Below are 18,455 nucleotides of genomic sequence, written 5' to 3'. Positions count from 1 at the left end.
CAAGTCCTGTGCTTTGGATGATCTTGTTAGTTGCTTTAAAAAAAGCCTCTTCTTCCTGGTTCGGTGGTCTGTAGTAGACCCCTACTATGACATCACCCTTGTTTTTTACCCCTTTTATCCTTACCCAGAGACTGTCAATAAGCCTGTCTCCTATTTCTATCTCAACCTCAGTCCAACTGTATGTATTTTAAATATATAAGGCAACTCCTCCACCCCTTTTTCCCCTGTCTGTCCTTCCTGAGCAAGCTGTACCCTTCTATACCAATATTCCAGTCATGTGCATTATCCCACCAAGGCTCTGTGATGCCAGCTATGTCATAGTTGTTTTATTTACTAGCATTTCAAGTTCTTCCTGCTTATTCCCCATATTTCTCACATTAGTGTACCAACATCTAAGATACTGATTTTGATATTTCCCTCACCCCACAGTTCTGTCTTGTCTCTCCCTTATCCCTGCTATAACGGCCCATGCTCCACCGAAATTCCGATCCTTCTCCCAGGTCTCCATGTTTTTGACTTACCTGTGGGCTTTGGTCACCTGCCCCCTTCTAATCTAGTTTACAGTTGAGACAGCATGAGCCTACACAGGAATGGTTGGGAACATCAGCTCCAGTGCATATGGATAATGCTCACAAATCTAATTTCTAAGGCTCCCTTCATTGAGTAAAAATTGTAGGGTAGGTGGCTATAGGCACCAACTTCTGGCACTGATGAGTGCTCAACCCCTTCCCCAAAGTCTCTGCCCCAACTCCACCCCTCCCTGACCCTATTCAACTCTTTCCCCAAATCCCTGCCCTGGCCCTGCCTCTGCCTCTTCCCCGCCTCCTCCCCCGAGCGTGCCATGTTCCCACTCCTCCCCTCTCCCTCCCAGCATTTACTACAGCTGTTTGGCAGCAGCAAGCACTGGGAGGGAGGAGCGGAGATACAGCACACTGGGAGGAGGTGGAGGAGGAGGTCAGGTGAGGCAAGGTGGGGGGGGGGGGCAGGGTGGGGAGGTTGGCTGCCGGTGGGTGCAGAGCACCCACTAATTTTTCCCCGAGGGTGCTCCAGTCCCGGAGCACCCACAGAGTTGGCACCTATGTAGGTGGCCAGGTCTGGGGGGTCCTCTCCCTTCTGCCCAGAGTAATCTGCCCTCTTGCCCCCAGATTTGATGGGAGATCCAATACTCTGTGTGTGAGAGAGAGACAGAGAGAGTGACCACGCTGGATATAGGGATGGGAGTTCCATGCTGTTTATTAAATAACCGAGTTCGTTCAGTAACACATCATGTTAGGAATGACAAAGTAGCGTGAGCTGCAAATGCCTTTACTACATTTCTAAACACTGTCCCATCCCCTTGCTTTGGGGAAGTAATTGTAGAACTGAGGAATAATGTCACCTGCGGAGTTCAGTGCATGAGCTGCCCTGATTTTGGCTGTGCCCAGAAATGGTGGAGCTCTGTGTGGAGGAGTGAAAACACCACTGAGGCCTGGTTGGAGCTGAATCAGTATCTAATTCCAAATGCTTGCGACGTATTGGTAAACTGGTAGGAGAGGGATGTTTAAGAAGCCTGACCTGTCCTAAGGGGATGTCTACACTACGAAATTAGGTCGAATTTATAGAAGTTGTTTTTTTAGAAATCGTTTTTATATAGTCGATTGTGTGTGTCCCCACACAAAATGCTCTAAGTGCATTAACTCAGCGGAGCGCTTCCACAGTACCAAGGCTAGCATCGACTTCCAGAGTGTTGCACTGTGGGTAGCTATCCCACAGTTCCCGCAGTCTCTGCTGCCCATTGGAATTCTGGGTTGAGATCCCAATGCCTGATGGGGCAAAAAACATTGTCGTGGGTGGTCCTGAGTACATGTCATCAGGCCCTCCCTTGTGAAAGCAACAGCAGATAATGGTTTCGTGCCTTTTTTCCTGAGTTACCTGTGCAGACGCCATACCACGGCAAGCATGGAGCCTGCTCAGCTCACTGTCACCGTATGTCTCCTGGGTGCTGGCATACGTGGTACTGCATTGCTACACAGCAGCAGCAACCCATTGCCTTGTGGCAGTAGATGGTACAATAGGCCTGAAAACCATTCTCCTCATGTCCAAGGTGCTCCTGGCCACCTTGGTAAGGTAGGTCAGGAGCGCCTGGGTAGATATGGGTGCAGGGACTAAATTAGGAGTGACTCGACCAGGTCATTCTCTTTAGTCCTGCCGGCAGTCCTATTGTACTATCTTATGGTGAGCAGGCAGGAGATGAGGACGGCTAGCAGTCCTATTGCACCATTTTCTACCAAGCAGCCAGGAAATGTGGATGGCTTGCAGTCCTTCTGCACTGTCTGCTGGCAGCCAAAGTTCTAAAAGATAGATGGAGTGGATCAAAACAAGAAATAGACCAGATTTGTTTTTGTATTCATTTGCTCTCCCCTCCCTTTGAAGTTCTGCCTGAAATACCAGAGGGAGGGATAGCTTAGTGGGTTGAGCATTGGCCTGCTAAACCCAGGGTTTTGAGTTCAATCCTTGAGGGGGCCATTCTGTGTGAAAGTTGTTTTTGTTTCTCCTTGATGTAAAGCCACCCCCTTTGTTGATTCACTGTAACCCAACCCTGTAAGCCATGTCGTCAGTCGCCCCTCCCTCCGTCAGAGCAACAGCAGACAATCGTTCTGCGCCTTTTTCTGTGCTGACGCCATACCATGGCAAGCATGGAGCCCACTCGGATCACTTTGGCATTTAGGAGCACATAAAACACCACGTGCATTACCCAGCAGTATATGCAGCACCAGAACCTGGCAAAGCGAAACCGGGCGAGTAGGCAATGTCAGCACTGTGGTGAGAGTGATGAGGACATGGACACAGACTTCTCTCAAAGCATAGGCCCTGGCAATGCGGGCATCATGGTGCTAATGGGGCAGGTTCATGTTGTGGAACGCTGATTCTGGGCCCGGGAAACAAGCACAGACTGGTGGGACCGCATAGTGTTGCAGGTCTGGGACGATTCCCAGTGGCTGCGAAACTTTCGCATGCGTAAAGGCACTTTTGTGGAACTTTGTGACTTGCTTTCCCCTGCCCTGAAGTGCATGAATACCAAGATGAGAGCAGCCCTCACAGTTGAGAAGCAAGTGGCAATAGCCCTGTGGAAGCTTGCAATGCCAGACAGCTACTGGTCAGTTGGGAATCAATTTGGAGTGGGCAAATCTACTGTGGGGGCTGCTGTGATGCAAAGGTCTGCTGATATCAAGGGTAGTGACCCTGGGAAATGTGCTGGTCATAGTGGATGGCCTTGCTGCAATGGGATTCCCTAACTGTGGTGGGGCCATAGACAGAACCCATATCTCTATCTGGTCACCGGAGCACCAAGCCAGCGAGTACATAAACCACAAGAGGTACTTTTCAATAGTGCTGCAAGCACTGGTGGATCACAAGGGATGGTTTCACCAACATCAGCGTGGGATGGCTGGGAAAGATAAATGACACTCGCATCTTTAGGAACTTTAGTCTGTTTCAAAAGCTGCAGGAAGGGACTTTATTCCCAGACCAGAAAATAACTGTTGAGGATGTTGAAATGCCTATAATTATCCTTGGGGACCCAGCCTACCCCTTAATGCCATGGCTCATGAAGCTGTACGCAGGCAGGCTGGACAGTAGTCAGGAGCTGTTCAACTACAGGCTGAGCGAGTGCAGAATGGTGGTAGAATGTGCATTTGGATGTTTAAAAGTGCGCTGGCGCAGTTTACGGACTTGGTTAGACCTCAGCGAAACCAATATTCCCACAGTTATTACTGCTTGCTGTGCACTCCACAATATCTGTGAGAGTAAGGGGGGGACATTTATGGTGGGGTGGGAGGTTGAGGGAAATCGCCTGGCCGCTGGTTACATGCAGCCAGACACCAGGGCGGTTAGAAAAGCACAGGAGGGTGCGGTGCACATCAGAGAGGCTTTGAAAACCAGTTTCATGACTGGCCAGGCTACGGTGTGAAAGTTCTGTTTGTTTCTCCTTGATGAAACCCCCCGCCCGTTGGTTCACTCTACTTCCCTGTAAGCTAACCACCCTCCTCTCCTCCCTTCAATCACCGCTTGCTGAGGCAATAAAGTCATTGTTGCTTCATATTCATGCATTCTTTATTAATTCATCACACAAATAGGGGGATAACGGCCAAGGCAGCCTGGGAGGGGTGATGGAGAGAAGCACTGGGAGGGGTGGTGGAGGAGGGAAGGACAAGGCCACATACCACTTTAAAACTTATTGAATGCCAGCCTTCTGTTGCTTGGGCAATCCTCTGGGGTGGAGTGGCTGGGTGGCCGGAGGCCTCCCCATTGCGTTCTTGGGTGTCTGGGTGAGGAGGCTATGGAACTTGGGGAGGAGGGCGGTTGGTTACACAGGGGCTGTAGGGGCGGTCTGTGCTCCAGCTGCCTTTCCTGCAGTTCAACCATACGCTGGAGGATATTAGTTTGATCTTCCAGCAGCCTCAGCATTGAATCCTGTCTCCTCTCATCACTCTGCCACCACCTTTCAGCTTCAGCCCTTTCTTCAGCCCGCCACTTACTCTCCTCAGCCCACCACCTCTCCTCCCGGTCATTTTGTGCTTTCCTGGACTCTGACATTGTCAATCTCCACGCAGTCATCTGTGCTCTGTCAGTGTGGGAGGACAGCATGAGAACATTTCATCATCAGTGTGTTTTTTTTCACCTTCTAATCTTCACTAGCCTCTGGGAAGGAGAAGATCCTGTGATCCTTGAAACACATGCAGCTGGTGGAGGGGAAAAAAAAGGGACAGTGCTATTTAAAAAGACACATTTTATAGAACAATAGGTACACTCTTTCACGGTAAACCTTGCTGTTAACATTACATACATAGCACGTGCTTTCGTTCCAAGGTCACATTTTGCCTCCCCCCACCATGTGGCTAGCCCCTCCCCCTTCCCCGTGGCTAACAGCAGGGAGCATTTCTGTTCAGCCACAGGTAAACAGCCCAGCAGGAACTGCCACCTCTGAATGTCCCCTTAAGAAAAGCACCCTATTTCAACCAGGTGACCATGAATGATATCACTCTCCTGAGGCTAACACAGAGAGATAAAGAAGGGATGTTGTTTGAATGCCAGCAAACGTACACTGCAATGCTTTGTTCTACAGTGATTCCTGAGTATGTGCTACTGGCCTGGTGTGGTAAAGTATCCTACCATAGTGGACGGAATAAGGCTGCCCTCCCCAGAAACCTTTTGCAAAGGCTTTGGGAGTACATCCATGAGAGCCGCAAATGCCAGGGCAAATTAATCATTAAACATGCTTGCTTTTAAACCATGTATACCATTTTGAAAGGTACACTCACCAGAGGTCCCTTCTCCACCTGGCGGGTCCAGGAGGCAGCCTTGGGTGTGTTCGGGGGATACTGGCTCCAGGTCCAGGGTGAGAAACAGTTCCTAGCTGTCGGGAAAAATGGTTTCTCTGCTTGCTTGCTGTAAGCTATCTACAACCTCCTCCTCATCATCTTCCTCATCCCCAAAACATGCTTCCATGTTGCCTCCATCTCCATTGAAGGAGTCAAACAACATGGCTGGGGTAGTGGTGGCTGAACCCCCTAAAATGGCATGCAGCTCATCATAGAAGCGGCATGTTTGGGATTCAGACCTGGAGCAGCCATTTGCCTCTCTGGTTTTCTGGTAGGCTTGCCTCAGCTCCTTAAGTTTCATGCGGCACTGCTTCAAGTCCTTGTTATGGCCTCTGTCCTTCATGCCCTGGAAGATTTTGACAAATGTTTTGGCATTTCGAAAACTGGAACGGAGTTCTGATAGCATGGATTCCTCTCCCCATACAGCGATCAGATCCCGTACCTCCTGTTCGGTCCATGCTGGAGCTCTTTTGCGATTCTGGGACTCCATCATGGTCACCTCTGCTGATGAGCTCTGCACTCACCTGCAGCTTGCCACGCTGGCCAAACAGGAAATTGAAATTCAAAAGTTCAGGGGCCTTTTCTTGTCCTGGCCAGTGCATCTGAGTTGAGAGTGCTGTCCAGAGCGGTCACAATGGAGCACTCTGGGATAGCTCCCGGAGGCCAGTACCATCTAATTGTGTCCACAGTACTCCAAATTCAACCCAGCAAGGCAGATCTTCAGCGCTAATCCCCTTGTTGGGGGTGGAGTAAGGAAATCGATTTTAAGAGCCCTTTAAGTCGGAAAAAAAGGGCTTCGTCGTGTGGACGGGTGTAGGGTTAAATCGATTTAATGCTGCTAAATTTGACCTCAACTCCTAGTGTAGACCAGGGCTAAGTGCATTAGTAGGTGGCTGTGGAGTGGGCGTTTTGTTTTGTTTTGTTTTTCTTAAAGAATGGTGAGCAAACCCAAAGGCCTATGTATTTACCAATGGCATTGCCTGTGCTCTGTCGTTGCTCCAGTGAACAATGGATCAGGTGCTCCAGTAGGTAAAGGCATCACCAGTTATTTGGAAGATACATTGTTGATGGTGAGAGAAACAAAAGAACATGACTTATCCTGGAACACTTCAAATTAGTTGGACAGGTTGTAGAAATATGATTGGTTTTCTGGGGGACAGTGGCACAGAAATCAAAGGGGGATGTTCCGAAGAGAGAATATCTCCATTGCTGAAAATGTTTCAGAGTGAGATTTTTGGGGGGTATGTTGAATTGATATGGAAAATTCATTCTAGATATATCAACATTAATCAGACCCATGTCTGCATTGCTAAAAATTTGTGGAGTGGGTTTGGACTGAGACAGAAAATGTGACTCTTGAGGAAGTGACATCAAACCTGAGTTGGCCCCATGTAGTGATACATTTTAATCTACTGTTTCCCTTACAGTGTAAGATGCTACACAGTGTGGGTAAAGGGGACCGGAATCTGGCACTATATTGATGGGGCATATTCATGATAGTCAAGTGGTTATATGCAAAGGTCTATTGAATCCTGCTGGCTGTCAAATGAGATCGGCAAAGTTGGAGGAATCTGATGACTCGAGGGCTGTGTCCTGTTCAGCTGCTGGCTAGGTCTGTGCTATTGTGCAGGGATTGCAGGACCCTGGAAAAATTAATAACAAAAGAGGAAACACATGTAACCCCCAAAGGGGCAAAAATGAAACCCGAAGTTCCATTCATGACTAGAGTCTCCAGAGAGCTCTGGAGCTGGCCTGTTTTCAAACAGCTATTTTCATAGGGGGAAGAGGAACAATTTTTGCATGGCTTTTCTATCGGTTTAAAGATTATTGGGTAAGAAGTAGAAGGTGAAAGAATGAATCAAGTTGACATTTCCATTACCAACAGGAGATCAGTTTGTGGTCAGACTTCATGGAGAAGGATGCTGGATGCTACCAGGACTATTTATTACGTCTTAACACTGTCAGAGCGATGAAATAGCTGCTATTATTCATCTCCCCGGGACAGTAATGCATCTGTGAATATTAAAGCAAAACATGGAGATCTGATTCAAACCTCTGACCCTCCAAAGTATTTATCTGAATGTGGAAACATTTTAGTCTTTCTCATTTGGACACTGAGAAAATGAGCCCTTCACAATTAGGCTGCGAGCTGCTAAGATGCATTATTTTGCTTGCTGTTCCAGTGGTTTGATCATGAAATGCAGCTTCCCTTTCAAAGGCCATACTGTCTGCAATCTGTGTCGTGTCTGCTATGTGCATCTTGGGCTGCCTCCTTTCAAAGTCGCTTGTATTCGTTCTTTCACCCTTGAGAGTTGATGTAAGAGCACCGATGAGATCTGTGGTGCCGTGACCTGCCTAGGAGTGCACAGACCGGGTGCAGAAGGATTTACACATCCCAGCACTTGGTGCATGCAGTCTGAGCCTAGCAGGAATTACTGATGTGAGAATGAGACACACGTGAACACAAGGCCCCTGACTCTGCAGTGCTTCGTTCCTGCACTTGGCAATGGGTCAGAGATGAGAGGCAGAGGTGGGTGCCTTTAAGGCACCTTTGCCTCTGCCTAGTTCTGGGCTCAGCCCCCAGCACAACTTAGAGCAGCCCCAGCCTGCCTCTGACGTGCCCCTATGCCCTGACTGCAAGGGGAACTGGAGTAGGATTGTTCTGTCAGTGACAAGAGTATTCTGAGAGGGCCATTTCCACCCCTTTACATTGCCAGAGCTGCACCATCTGGCAGGCTTGGCACCAAGGGCAGTAACCTTCCCTCCACGTGTTTAAGGGGGACTCTCCAGCACAGTACTGGATATGGGAGGCATATTGTGCATGTGTGATTCTCCTCTCTACTGGGTGCTCCAAGTTTGGTCGCAAAAAGGAAGCAAGTGTCCAGTGTGAGCTGCAAACCACTTCTTCTTTGCTCAGGGCTATTTCCTTCGTTTCTCCCCAGCAATCTTTCTTGAGTCCATTTGCTTTCCCTGTGTCCCAGAGAGGTTTTCACAGCCTTTCTGCTTATTTGTAACTGGCCAAACTGAACCACCCCTCCTCTGGAAACCTTCCCACTGTACCAGTGCTTGTTTAACATGTCATGCCGTATGGAAACACAGTCTGTCTATCACAGGAAACATTTATTAATGAAAACAACTACAAATGATGGACACAAATAAACCGGCTTCCATGAAGTTTGAGTCCCTGCCTTGGCTCCCTTGCTCACCAGGAACCACATCCTGCCTGGAATTCTAGAAAACGTACAGACATCTAGTGGCCAGATGATGTGCTGCATGTGAACATATCCTAGACTGGCCTGGCCTGATCATTCCCTGCTTCCCAGAGTCTTATATCAAAACCCCCTGATTATGATGCACCAGCTCGCCAGCCCACTCCAGCAAAACATGCACATGGGATTGGGAACAGCAAAGAGGAGACTTCCTTTAGGCACTTTACCAATGTGTAAGTGGAATTTTGACTGTTCATGGGAGCATTTGAGACAGAACCAACCTCACTGAGGGAAGCCCGGTGATTGTCAGCCTACCCACCAGTATATTGGAGTATGGAGTCACCAGAAAAGAAGTAAGCTCTGGTTTACACTGGCAGGTGCTGGAAGCATGAACTGGAGGTGTCAGTAGGTACACCTGGAAGAAGCGCTGACTCTGCTGGGTCCAGGGCTGGCCTTACCATGAGCTTCCCATTTCCTGCTGTTTTCCTGAACCCACTTGAGGAGAACAGGCTGTCAACTGAAGTAGTAGGAGCCAGTTAGGCGCTTAAGACGCTGATATCTTCCCTCACTCAGGCCCTGCCACCAGCCTGCTTATTTGTTCCTTCAATTGAGTGAGAGCCACTGTAGGTGGCACAGAACAGTAGTCATGAGTGAAAGAAGAAAACGCCCCTCTGGGGCAGCATTCAGAAAAAGAAAGAAAGCAAAGGAAGCTTTTCTATCTAAGCTGGAAAGAGTTCTCCTGAGATACATAGACACAAATGTTCACGGTGAGCCTTCCTGCCCCAGTAAGGATGTGAGTGGTGAGGAGATGCCTGATCTTCCAGTTAGTCAGAGTGCAGGTGACCTGGCAACTACTGCAGCATCCATATCTCCATCTCAAATGGATGTAACCGTGCACATTCCTGAAAAAAAGCTTAGATCAGAGAAGAGTGTGGTGGAGGCACAAGAAACAGCTGCTGCTGAGTTTAGTTCCTTAAATCTAGATGATCCAGGACTGTGGACCCACTTGAGCAGTAGCCTGAGGGACTTCCTTGTACTGCATGGGCCACAGTAAGTGAAAAACTTCATGTTCCCCAAAGACAATAAAAATAGAAGTTTCCATCCAACACGTTTACTGGCGTGAAATCCCCAATGATGACAAAGTGGAGAGGCCACGGCTTATGTACTCAAAAACCAAGAATGCTGCATATTGTTTTTGTTGCGAACTCTTCCAGTCTAATGTTCCAGCCACATTGGGTTCTAAAGGAACAAAGGACTGGAAAAATCTGGCTAGAAATCTGGCATGCCAGCAAATCACCAGAGAGCAGTCCATAGGTGGAAAGAGCTTGAGATGAGACTAAAGTTAAAGGCCACCATAGATAGTCAGCATCAAGAGAAGATTGCATCAGAGTCTCTTTATTGGCAAAATGTTCTGAAAAGGCTCACTGCCATTGTGAGAATGCTTGCTACCCAAAACCTAGCACTGCATGGTACTTCAGATCAGCTGCATGTGCCAAACAATGGAAACTTCCTTAAAATTGTGAAACTGATTGCTGAGTTTAATGTTGTAGTCCAGGAGCATCTAAGAAGAGTCACCACCCAAGAAATGTACACACACCACTACCTTGGAAAAACCATTCAAAATGAGATCATACAGTTACCGGCAACAAAAGTCAAACAGAAGATTGTGGCAGATCTGAAGTCAGCAAGATATTACTCTGTTATTCTAGACTGCACACCTGACATCAGCCATATGGAACAAATGATTTTAATGGTGCGTTTTGTAACAACAACAGAACCTAGTGAAAATGTCCCTGCAATGGTGACTGTCAGAGAGCACAGAAGCAGGCTGAACTAGCAGAGTGAGAGAGCAGCTAAGACTCCGGGAAGGGCTGAGAGGTCAGGAAAAAAACCAACCTGATGGGGACACAGAGACATAAAAAAACGGATTTCACCGAGTTGCTTAATAGATTTGTCATGCTTCACAGAAGACAACACAGACCCTTTGTGTTAAACTACAGGTCATGGTTAATGTGTACAAAAGGGAATCCTGCTTTTATGATCTTTGTGGGAAAGGTGGATTAACTATAAAAATATGCATCAAAGATCGTACATAAAATATTTATGAGAGGGTGACAGAGCACTAAGTAAAACAAGCATTTCTTATGAAATTTAACTGAGGAAAGTTTTTTGCCTTTTGGTAGCAAATACTTTATTAGTAGAAAGCTGCTAAGAATAACACTGATTGTTAAAATTCTGCAGACAGAGGAGTGTAACTACTACATGCAGTTTAATGCCACTTGTATAGAGGGATTCATTAAATTTTATTCTGTTCAATTCTGTATCCATCTAAAATTTGATTAGTTTTGGGTGGGGGGTGGAATCCAACCCTTGAAATGGCAAGGGGATGGTCTAATGGGAAGTTCTGTTGGTTTAAAAAAAAAAAAAAACATGACCACAGAGTATCATGAATATTTGTTCTTTTATTTGAAATCTTATGTGACTGATCCTTTGGCTACAAAGCAAGAGGTGATAGAATTTATTTCCATTCTATCAGAAGCCAAGTGACACATTTCCCTGCACTCATGTTCCGTGTAGGACATGTCAGACGTGTGTGGTGAGGGGGTGGAGACAGAAGGAGCATGGACAGCCCTCATCAGGACCTGCCACAGTTGCCATCTAAGGAGTACATGGACTGCTCTGTCAGTGCACCTTTGGGTTGCCTGGTGCCCCACGGTGCCATGCCCTCCACTGCACCAGCCTGCGGAGGAGCTGGCTGCACTGGGGGCAGCAGGCTTTTCAGGCCCCCAGGGCACTGGTATGCTTGGTCCAAGCCCTCCCTGTGGAATGGTGCAGCTGCGTAGCTATTTGCTAAGCCCCACAGTAGGGCCCTGAACTGAGCCCAATGACATTGTGTCATAGAAGAACTGGATGGCCAAAATGGTGCATCAGGGGCATGTTTAGAAGTGTGCAGATGAAGCAATTTAAGCTCTCATCAGTGAAATGAGAAATAAATAAAGGCAATGGGTAGTTACTGATGTGGAGATGAAAGAGTGAAGTGTCCATTTCATTGAAGCTTGTTTTGAACCAAGTCCTAGATTGACTGGAAACAGACACTGCTGAACTGATGTTGTACCGCTGATAAACATGGACTTAAGTCAGCTCATAAACCCAGCAGAGAATGTGTAGATTCTTGGCACTGAAAGACAAACTTCCCAGCGGGCTTCATGCAGAATGGAGCAAATGTCAGAGTGTACCCAGGTGCATGGGCTGTACTTAGCCTGAAGTTCAGAGCAAGTGACTGCAGTATGGCCACCTTGCCTGATGTATCATGAATCTCATGATATTTGGAGTCATGTGATTAGGAGTGAAGCTCAGCTTCCATTAATTACACAAGCAAATGTGAATTTTGTTAAGGAAAAGTTAGCATATGTGACTCCATTTTGGTTTGGGGCCCACCATTGTCTAAAAGCAAGCACATCATGCACCAGGAGAAGTGTTCCTTAGGTACTGCATTCCTGTGAAAACCCTCCCCCTTGTTTCCAGCCTGTCTCGACTCCTGGTTTCTGTTCTTTGTCTGTTCCTAACTCCCTACCTCCTGGCCTTGATGTGAGCCTCCCATCCTGATAAGAGAGGCTACTGGTGCATTGCTTTAGGATCATGTTGTGTAATTGAAGTAATGGTTTAGCTCGGGGAATGTACCTAGCAGGGATAGGTGGTAGATAAGGGAAGGGTTTGTCTATTGGCTAAGGTTTCCGATGCACGAGGGCAACATGCTCTGCTAAAAGGTATATAATCTCTGTATAACCTGCATTCGGGGTCCCCCTCTGGTGCCCTAGCAGGGGGGCACCACGCTCGAGCGTAATAAACTTAGTATCTTTGGGAACTCTGCAGTTGTGGACTTTGTTCGTGTGCCTCAGCATAGACTCAAACTGTGCATGACCTATCGGGTATAATTCGCAGCAGTTCCTGTGCGTGACCTATCAGGTATAATTTGTAACAGTTTGTGTACATGACCTGTCAGGTATAATTCGTAACAGTTTCTAGTCCTCATGCAGAAAGATGTGATAATGTGGCTCCAAAAGGCCCAGCACCCGAAGGCAAGGAATGATTTTTAAGATAACAAGTAACCTGATTTTGGGGACCTGATTTGTGAACACTTGGGGATGTCAATACTGTAAATGTCATGCAAAAGGAGGAGCTGCAGGGCACAGTCTGAACCACCCAGCTGGTCTCATTGACTGAGAATTACTAGGGCTGGTTGAACATTTTCTGTTGAAAAAAAATTTTTTTTGACGGAAATTTGTTAAACAAAATTTGTCATGCAAAGTGTTGCCTTTCCTTGAACATTTTTCAGTTTTTCTGTCAGAAATCTGAAAACCTCAAAACTGAACTATTGATCAAAACCTGAAAAATTTCAATTTTCATTTCTTTGACAAAATAAACCCAGATTTTCTGTGGGGAGAAAAACACATAGTCCAGCCAGCTCTAATCGTTACCCCAAATCTATTGCTATATAAATGTTGAACAGGACTGGCACAAAACATGGGCATGTAAAGTGACCGTGGCTGTGGTTCTGAGAAATCAAACCCTAGAGGAGGGGCCCTGCTTTGCTATTAAGCTGTGACAAGATGATGCACACAGCTGGACGCTGCAGTGCTCCACAAGGGGCTGTTCTGCAGCCAGGGCTTCCAGGAGCCCAGCAGCACATGGCCCAGCCCTTTCCCATGGCCACATCCTCCACACAGTTCCTCTACTGCAGGGCAGAGGGGGCCATAGGCAGCTGCACACCACCCTGGGATTCCCTGGGGGCAGGGGAACACTCTCTGGTGCAGGGTCTGTGGCACCGAGGATTGGAACCGGGAGCAGAGAAGAACCAGGGAGACTAGGCCAGGATCAGGAGCAGCTACCCTGACCCTGGCAACTGAGATGTGAATCCCTTCTCAGCCTGGAGCCAGCTGCTCCTCCACCTGAGTCTCAGTAGCTCCCTGAGCTCCCCGTACAGAGCACCCACCCTGCTCCTATCCCTGACATCCTGCTCCCCAGGCAGAGTTCCCACCGCCACCTCCCTCAACACCCTGATGTCCCTGTCTGCCCTGGCTTTCCTCACTCCCCAGGTGTGGTATGGTGCTCAGTATGGTCAGGTTTCACTCTGCCCACCCCCATTCAAAGTGAACTTTCACCACCTCTGCTCAGGGGGGCTCTTTGGTTGTTTTATGCTGGTGGCCTGGCACGGAGCAGCAGGAATGGGACCAGCAACTGGCCATCAAGTCTGTGAGAGGAGCATGTTCTGTGTCTTTTGGGGGAAATGCTGCCCGGGAGGCCTCCCCTTTCTAAAACTCTTGCTCACTGGCTGCACAGAGGATGGTTAGGGCAGTCGTGCAGAGAAAGTGAGTCTCTACGGCCTGCTGTATCTCAACAATGGCCAGAACACCACCAGAACGTCCTCTCAGACTGTTGGGAAGTTGCACGTGGCCCCGCTAAGACCAGGTGAAAGAACGTTGGAGCCAGGCTGTTTTCCTCTTGCTCTCTTGAGTAGAGCCTAATGGACAATCTTTGGGTTTATTCATGCTCAGTAAGTTTGGGGACGTTCCTGCTGCCAACCCTATATCTCCTTGTGTCAGATTGTCTCCAGAGATAGCCATGTGCAGACCGTATAGAAGGTTAGTTGGAGGGACAATGTGGCCTTATGCTATAGCAGAAGTATACTGTAACTGGTGGTATTAACCACTTGGACCTGACTGTGCAGAGGGCTCTTTGGAGACAGTCAGGATTCTCCCTCCTTGCACCTCGGAGAGGTGTGGTACAGTGGTCATAAAGGGGTTACCTGGGTTGATTTGGTACATGCTCCACCCCTCCCTTACTTCCTGTTTAGTCAGTGTGTGTTTCCCCTCCCACTCCGCTTGCATAGAGGTGAATGAAGCAGCACACTCCCAGCCTGCAGTACTGTAAGCAAAGTGTGTTTCTTGTGCACTGAGGGGTCCCTTTACGCAGGGAAGGAGACAGAGGAGTAGCTCAGGAGCACTTCAAGCTGGAGGGAATGGGCACTCCAGGAGAGAGGCAGACAGCCAGGTGTGCGTAATGGATGCCTGTTAGAGACTGTACTTGTGCAAGCAGCCCTGTGCCTTGGGCCAGACCGGAGATGCAGGTAGCACGGAGTGTGGCAGGTAGCAGCGCTCCCTGAGATAGCCCTGTCTCAGTCCACTGGTTCTGCTGCAGAGCCCAGAAGCAGAAGCCATGAATAGGGGAAGCTCTAATCCAGGAAAACTGAGAAGCTGAGAAGTGTACTGATGTAGGCCGGGACTAGCAGCACCCTCATCAGTGAGGCTAAGCAGCGTCTCCCTCGGCCTGGGCAGGAGCTGTTCCTCCAAAGCGCCATGTGTGAATGGAGCCTGAGCTCCAGCCTGCACAGCCTACACGGCTCCTCTTGGGTTCCAGACCATGCTGCCTGTCTCCATTAGCTCAGGGAACCTCCAGACCTCTTCTCCCCTCTGCCACTGCAGGAGAAGCTCCTCTGCATGAAGTTGGCCTTCTCTCACAGGCCCACGGGCTTCAGCAGCAGCTAATGGCTGGAGATTCCTTGGCACAGCCTGTCATAAGGCTGAGTGTGGGGGCAGCTGGGTGAGTGTGTTTGGTGGGTTACGCATGCAGGAGTAGCCCCATTTTACAGATACCATAGCCAAGCATGTAGATTTGACAGATCCTTTTTCACTGTAGCTAAGTGGCTGAAACTTGAATCTACTCTATTACAGGTAATCGCTAGCAGCCAGCATGGATTTACCAAGAACACATCATGTCAAAGCAGCTTGATTTCCTTCTTTGACAGGGTAACTGGTTTGGTGGATGGGGGAATGTGGTGCACCTAATATACCTGGACTTCTGCAAGGCTTCTGCCACAGTTCCACATGACATTCTGATGAGTAAGCTGGAGAAATGCATTAACTGGATACACAATTTGTTAAACAATCACAAACAAAGAGTAACTACTAATGGAATGATGCCATATTCAAGGGCAGTCTTATGTGGGGTTCCACAGGGATCTGTTCTGGGTCTGGTGCGGTTTAACATCTTTATTAATGATCTGGAGGTAGGAATAGAGAGCAGAATGATCAAATTTACAGATGACACAAAGCTGTGGGTGGGGAGGGGGGCGTTTGCCAACACTTTGGAGGATAGAGCTAAAATTCAGGGGGGTCTTGATAAATTGGAGAACTGGGCTATAGACAATAAAGTGAAATTCAACAAAGACAAATGTAAGGTGCTACACTTAAGGAGGAAAAACCAAATACACAAATACAGAATAGGGAATAACTAGCTTGGCAGCTGCACTGCTGAGAAGGATCTGGGAGTTGTGGTGGATCACAACCTCGACATGGGTCAGCAATGTGATGCTGTTGCAAAATAAAGCAAATGCTATTTTTGGTTGCATTAACAGAGGCACAGCATGCAAGGCACAGGAGGTGACAGTACTGCTCTATTTGGTGCTGATTTGGCCTCAGCTGGAGTACTGTGTCCAATTTTGGTCACCAATGTATAGAAAGGATGTAGAAAAACTGGAAAGGATCCAGAGGTGAGCGACAAAGATGATCAAAGGGAGGCAAGCCATATGAGCAAGGCTGAAGGAACTGGGTATGTTTAGTTTGGAAAAGAGGAGATTAAGGGGGGAACGTGATAGTGGTCTTCAGATACTTGAAAGGCTGCCATAAAAAAGATGGAGAAAAGTTGTTCTCGCTTGCCACAGAGGACAGGACAAGAGGCAATGGGTTCAAACTACAGCACAAGCAGATTTAGATTGAATCTCAGGAAACACTTCCTAACTGTAAGAACAGTAGGACAATGGAACTCGCTGCCTAGGGAGGTCATGGAAGCTTCTTCACTGCAGGTTTTCAAAAGGAGGCTGGACAGCCACCTGTCTTGGATGGTTTGGACCCAACAAATCCAGCATCTTGGCAGGGCCTTAGACTAGATCAGTGGTTTTCAAACTTTTTCTCTGGCAACCCAGTTGAAGAACATTCTTGATGCCTGTGACCCAATGGAGCTGGGGATGAGGGGTTTGGAGAATGGGAGGGGCTCAGGGCTGGGGCAGAGGGTTGGGGTGAGGGCTGGTGGGTGGGGCCAGGAATGAGGGTTTCAGGGTGTGGGAGGGGGCTCTGGGCTGGGGCAGAGGGTTGGGGTGCAGGAGGGGGTCAGGGTTCTGGGCTGGGGGTGCAGGCTCTGGGATGAGGCCAGGGATGAGGGGGTTGGGGTGCAGGAGGTGGTTCTGGGTTGGGGGGAGGCTCAGGCTGGGGTAGGGGGTTGGGGGTGGGAGGGGGTCAGGGCTCTGAGCTGGGGGTGCAGGCTCTGGGGTGGGGCCAGGGATGAGGGGGTTGGGGTGCAGGAGGTGGTTCTGGGTTTGGGGGGGCTCAGGGCTAGGGCAGGGGGTTGGGGCTTGGGGTTGGGACACGGATTTACCTCAGGCAGCTCCTGGTCAGCAGCGCAGTGGGGGTGCTAAGGCAGCAGCAGGTCCGGCTCTTAGGTGGAGGCAAGGAGCTCTCGCAGCTCTCGCCCGTAGACACCACCCCCCCAGCTCCCATTGGCCGAAAACCAACCAATAGGAGTGTGGAGCCAGTGCTTGGGGTGGGGGTGGTGCGCGGAGCCCTGTGGCACCCCCCCCCCCACCCCGGAGCCAGACTTGCTGCTGGCTGCTTCCGGGGCACAGCGCGGTGTCAGAAGAGGTAGGAACTAGCCTGCCTTAGCCAGGCAGCACCACCGCTGGGACTTTTAACTGCCTGGTTGGCGGTGCTGACCAGAGCCGCTGTGACCCAGTGCCTTACATTCTGTGACCCAGTACTGGGTCATGACCCGCAATTTGAAAACCCTTGGACTAGATGACTCTTACCCTCACTTCTAACCGTACAATTCTATTAATCTATTATTTGAGTGCTATTCCCACCTCTTGTACAATGGCTCAGTTTTTCTTCTTTACCATAGGAAGCCTTGATACTTGCCTCCCTTATAGGAGAAGAGTATGACTCTTTCCTTAGTAAGGGCTGTGATGTACACAGAATTAGTAACATCACTGAGAGAAGTGGAATTTGAACATAGGGTCTCCTGGCTCCCAGCCCAGTGCACCTGCCTTTAGGCAAAAGGATATGTTGCTAGGTTAAGGCAGCAGCAGGAGAAGTGATTTTATCTGTGGCCCATCTGGAGGGGTTGCTTTGGTCTGGGTGGCTATTTCAGGAGACTCAGCAGGCCCAGGGAACTTGCTTGTTGTAGATGAAATGTTCAGAGTTTAGTGACAAGTTTGTAACAAGGTCTACTGAGAATGTGCAAATGGTGGTGGGGGGAGGCTTATAACTTGGCCAGATCTGGCCATAATGTTTTGGGTTGAAACCTGAAAAAAGCAAAAGAAATTCAAGCCAAGGCAGATACCAAACATGGAAAATAACAGTCCACATAGTTAAAATGTGGAAAAATACTATAAGCAGTTGTAAAAGTTGTAAATTATAGAGTTAGGCAATCTTAATCTTAGTGGCTGTTAGTGCTCATGGTAATAATAATCATAATGAATAACTACCCCTGTGTTGGATTGGTGATGTGTGGGAAACACCCATCTTACTTAACCTCCGGGAAGCAAGTACCTCCAAACAGAATCTGGGTAGAGCATCTCCAGCCCAACATCTCCTATAGGCCCTTCGGAAAGTTTGATCAAATTGTATAAAATACCGACTACGCTTGAGAAGGGAGACTGGGCGCTTCTGTTAACTCTAGCATAAGGCGAGAACAGAGGGATGTGAGGTGTCTTGTGATATCTGCCACCTTCACTTCCAGCAGGCAAGACACCAGAGCATTCTCTCAGTCACTGCGTATCAGCTGTTTATATTCCAGGTGATCTAATCCCATCAGCACAGCCAGTCTTACTCTCCCA

The sequence above is a fragment of the Lepidochelys olivacea genome, assembly GCF_965140295.1.
Source record: "Lepidochelys olivacea isolate rLepOli2 genome assembly, chromosome: 10".
Lineage (NCBI taxonomy): Eukaryota > Metazoa > Chordata > Testudines > Cheloniidae > Lepidochelys > Lepidochelys olivacea.
This window is presented reverse-complemented; position numbering follows the sequence as displayed.